The sequence below is a fragment of the Palaemon carinicauda genome, chromosome 30 (assembly GCF_036898095.1).
Source record: "Palaemon carinicauda isolate YSFRI2023 chromosome 30, ASM3689809v2, whole genome shotgun sequence".
Taxonomy (NCBI): Eukaryota; Metazoa; Arthropoda; class Malacostraca; order Decapoda; family Palaemonidae; genus Palaemon; species Palaemon carinicauda.
Window position 1 is genome coordinate 77,080,615 of NC_090754.1, and position 5,000 is coordinate 77,085,614.

The following is a 5,000-nucleotide window of genomic DNA, read 5'->3' on the forward strand; positions in this document are numbered from 1 at the left end:
TAAAAATGGTTAAAGTCCCTTAGAGTTAAAGTCGTAATTGGTAAGGGATTACAGTTCTAGGTTGATTATAACCTAGTAGAAATGGAAAATTAGTACATTACCTATTTCTCTCCTGATTTATATATTGTTGGATAAGATTTTTGCCACCAAGAAACATCTAAGATTTTGAATACTCATATAGTTCTTGCACACATCGGATAACTAATTCTCCTTCCTTATTGTAAATCATTATTTGCCGTTGATAGTCTGGTGCAGGACAAAAGCCTCAGACATGGCCTTCCAATCGCGTCTGTTTATAGTCTTTCAATGCCAGTCTATACACGCATATTTTCTATTCCTTTCCTTGCTTCGTTTGCAAGCACTTAGGACGTTTTTTGTTCATATTAATGTCCATATATGTCATTCTCATTATATGCCCTGACTATATCCATTTCCTCTTCTTACATGTTAGAATATCCTCGACTTCAGTTTGCTCTCGTATCCGTGTTAACTCTCTTAGTGTTAATCGTATCCTTATTCTTTCCATAGCTGCTTGAGTTGTTAGTATAAAGCCGAAATCTATCAGCCGTTGCCTGTACTTTACCGGATACCTTATTACATTGTATTTGCTCTTGGGCGCAGGCGCATAATTTGGTTGAATAGGCCTTGATATAGATAAGCCTTATTTCTTCCCCTTAAGCAAGTCTGAAATTATGTGGTCTTAATTTGTACACACGCACACACACACACACACAAATGGTACTCAAAAGTCTGAAGATATTTGGTTACTAGAAAATTTTAAATCTTTTATTTTAACCAGCGTTTAGTATTTTTTCTCTGTTTAGTTTTTTTTTTGATGAAAAAAGAAAAACTTGATCTTGTGTATAGTACTAGGGTTAAAGGCTGCTCATGAATGGCAGGGACAAGGGACAGTGACTTTACCCTTGACTAGAGACTGGTCACATACACATATGATCAACGCCCTAGCCCCCTCTCCACCTAAGGAGTGTCAGGCAGTGGCTGCTGATGACTCAGCAGATAGACCTATAGGCTTCCCCAAACCCCCATCCTAAGCTCAGAAGGATGATGAGGTAGCAGTCATCAAAGAAACTAACGAGTTTGAGCGGTACTCGAACCCCAGCCTGGCGTTCACCAATCAGGGACGTTATCACATCGGACACCATAACCCTAAGCAGTTACTACTACTACTACTTGCTAATTTACAACCCTAGTTGGAAAAGCAGGATGCGATAAACTCGAGAGCTCCAACAGGAGCAAATCTTCTTGTACCCTTTATAACAGGACCATATTTCAATTACAAATTAGGTGGACGACAGTATTCCTCCGGTTAGGCCGCCCAATCCAGGTATCTTTATAGTAGTCCACTATAGGTAAAACTTCGGTTGGATATGTATTTTCATCCATTAGTGCGTTGAAAGTTTCGACGACTCGATCTGCAGGAACGAAGGCAAGGGCTAGTTGCATGCCTATGTTTAACGAAAGCTCGAAAGCTCAGCATCAGTGTCATACCTTCTCTTGAGGCCGAATTCACAAACACCCGTAATGATTACTAGATGGCAATTCTTCCCTAACTGCCTTATCTATAGTGAGCTCAAAATCTGTGTTATAAACCTAGGGCACCAACAGGGAAAATTGTCTTGTACGGATAGGGAATAAGGAAATATGTGCATGTATTTATACATGGTTGTACCTCTGTGTATATAGGTCATCATCATCATCATCATTTCAGCCTTCAAAAGTCCTTTGTTGGATGTAGGCCTTCCCCAGGTTTCTCCACAGACTTCTATCGCAAGCTATTCTGTGCCACTGTTGCTTATGTTGGTCTAAATCATCTCTCCAGCGGTTTTTTTTTTTTTTTTTGTCTTCCTAGGTTTGTTGTGCATCCTCGGGGTGTCCAGAAGGTTATTCATGATGTCCATCGGTTGTCTGTCATCCTGGCAATGTGCCCTGCCCAGTTCCATTTGAGCTTGCTAATGGTTTCAAGGATATCCATTACTTTAGTTTTTTATGTATCCATTTAGCTGTTTTTCTATTCTTCCATGTTAGATTTAGCATAATTTAGCAGAGAGAGAGAGAGAGAGAGAGAGAGAGAGAGAGAGAGAGAGAGAGAGAGAGAGAGAGAGAGATTACTTAAGGTGAGAAGATAATTTAAGGGAAAGCTTTTTTTTAGATTGTATATAGGTCATTATACATTTATTATTAATATCATTGAGCTATATGAAAGACAGTAAAAAAGGCGCCTATGTTTTGAAGTGGCATATACTGTATGTGCCAATTGGTTACTATAAACACACATCTATATATATATATTTATATATATATATATATATATATATATATATATATATATATATATATATATATATATATATTTATATATATATATTATATATATATATATATATATATATATATATATATATATATATATATATATATATATATATATATATATATATATATATATATATATATTGCGTGTGCGGGCATGTTTGTTTACGCTCTCGGTCGCATGTGTGGTCTGTGTGTGTTGCCGATATATTTATTGATAGCAGTAGGCGATACACCAGGTTAAATGTGTTTAATATTAGTCACTTTAACAAAGTAATTGTTTTTGTACGAGTGGCGATAGAGCACTATTAAAAAAGAAAACAACTAAGGTCTCTTTCATATTGAGTTTACAAAAAAAAAGCCATATTATATCTCCGGTCATCGGAAAAGCCACGTTTATCGTAATGCTGAAAGTATTATCTCTGTTTATATAATTGCTGATCATAGACATGACGTTGGTGTGCAATAAAGGGTGTTTTTTTGGTATTCCTTCACAAGTGATTACAAGTTCACTTATTCTTTATTTACTTTTGTTTACAGAGCATCATCGAAGTAAGCTTTTATTTTTTTTCCACGAAAGCTTCGTATAGGTTTGTTCAGATTTTTTTCCTGTTTCAATTTGAAGCATTTGAAACAATGTCACTAATAATGCGGTCATCTTTGTGATATTGCTAGCTTTGAAGACCCATTTAAGCCTGTTACCTTATATTCCCGTAATTATTGACTAATGTTTTAAGCGTGAAACGTCAAGGAAAAACTGCGTTGATTCTCTCCACTTAAAGTTCGTTGAAAATTATGTTCTTTTGCTGTCGAGAACTCGTGGGTTCGAGTGTTAGGCTTATTGTACCTGGAATAAAATTTCGTTCACTGTAAATACGCTTTCGTGTAAAGTTAGTTTTCTTATGAAATGTTCTATACTGCATATACATTCGTAATGCTTTTGTCAATAGTACTTTTAACGTTCTTTTAGGGTCTAAATTTGAAGAGACTCCTTGGTGTATACGGTACTCTCTCTCTCTCTCTCTCTCTCTCTCTCTCTCTCTCTCTCTCTCTCTCTCTCTCTCTCTCTCTCTCTCTCTCTCTCTCACACAGAGGCTTTGGTTACAATATTTGAAGATCAGTTTTTCCTTTGGAAGGGTGCGAAATTACTTCTTGAGGTCATATACATTTTGCCGGAACACTTATCTCTCACGATTGTCTGCGTCCGGTCTCGGAATCGAATACTGTATGGTTGTTGGGTTGTCAGCTGAGAGAGAACCCAATGTACAGTACGACGGAGAGAGAGAGAGAGAGAGAGAGAGAGAGAGAGAGAGAGAGATTAGTTAAGGTGAGAAGGTAAGAAAAGACAGCGAGGATTTTTTGTTTTGATTTTATGTGATTTTTTGCTCATATAATTGAAACCGAAACAGACGAATCTTAATTAGTTAACAGTAGTATCTGGTCATTTAGCTTTCCAAACTGTTTGTTGTAAAGATAATTTACAACAATATTCAAAATTTCATGTTTTTTGTTGTACTATTTTATGTATGATAGTGTTACTCTCATACGTATGTAGCATAGTCGCATGGCTGGCATAGATATTTTTTCCTATTATAATTATAACAAGCAGTGAGGAAATCAGACGATGTGTGTTGGCGAGCCAAATTGTATTCATATGACCTTACATTGCGTTTGAAAATGTGTAGATGTATACGGTAGTGCATACGAGTCTACATGTATATTCAACACGGATAGTTTTTCTTACCAAATTGGAACATGTATGGGGTTGTATGCTAGCAACAATTCAGGCTGTATTATTTCTTATTCTGTTTATTAAATAGGCCTAACCCGTATATGTTTTTATGATGTTACTGTTTGTAAAATATTCATTTCAATTGTTCATTATTTATCATCGTTTATATATTTCCTCTCCTCACTGGGCTATTTTTCCCTGTTGGAGTCCTTGGACTTATAGCATCTTGCATTTCCGACTAGGGTTGTAGCTTAGCTAGTAATAATAATGATAATAATAATAATGATGTGATATGCACTATTTGCGTGTGTGGACAGTATGTTTAATTTTAGTAATTTTGATTCGGGCTGAGATATTTCTTATTCTACTTAATAAATAGGCCTAACCAGTATATGTGATATACACTATTTGCGTGTGTATGTTTAATTTTGGTAATTTTGATTCAAGCTGAAATGTTCGTTATTCTATTCAATAAATATGCCTAACCAGTATATTTCATATTCTCTATTTGCATGCGTGTGTGTTTAATTTTGTTAATTTTGATTCAAGCGGAAATATTCGTTATTCTATTTAATAGATAGGCATAATCAGTATGATATACAATATTTGCGTACGTGTATTTTTAATTTTGATAATCTCGATTCAAGCTGAAAAAATCGTTATTCTATTTAATAAATAGACTAACCAGTATATGTGATATACAGTATATATGAATGCATGTATGTTCAATTTAGGAAAGTTCCCCTAACCAGTATATGTGATATAAGTATACATGCATACATGTACGTTTAATTTAGGAAAGTTCCCCTAACCAGTATATGCGATATACAGTATATATGCATACATGTAAGTTTAATGTAGGAAAGTTCCCCAGTCAAGATTAGATAGATAAATTAGTATAAAGTTGTTCTCAGTAAGAGTCAGATTCACGTGGCTG

General features: G+C 35.2%; 1 protein-coding gene across 2 annotated transcripts in view; it reads left to right on the forward strand.

Annotated features, from left to right (window-relative positions):
- LOC137623845 (uncharacterized) overlaps positions 1-5,000 on the forward strand; it is a 335,076-nt gene that overhangs the window by 778 nt on the left and 329,298 nt on the right. The window lies entirely within an intron of this gene.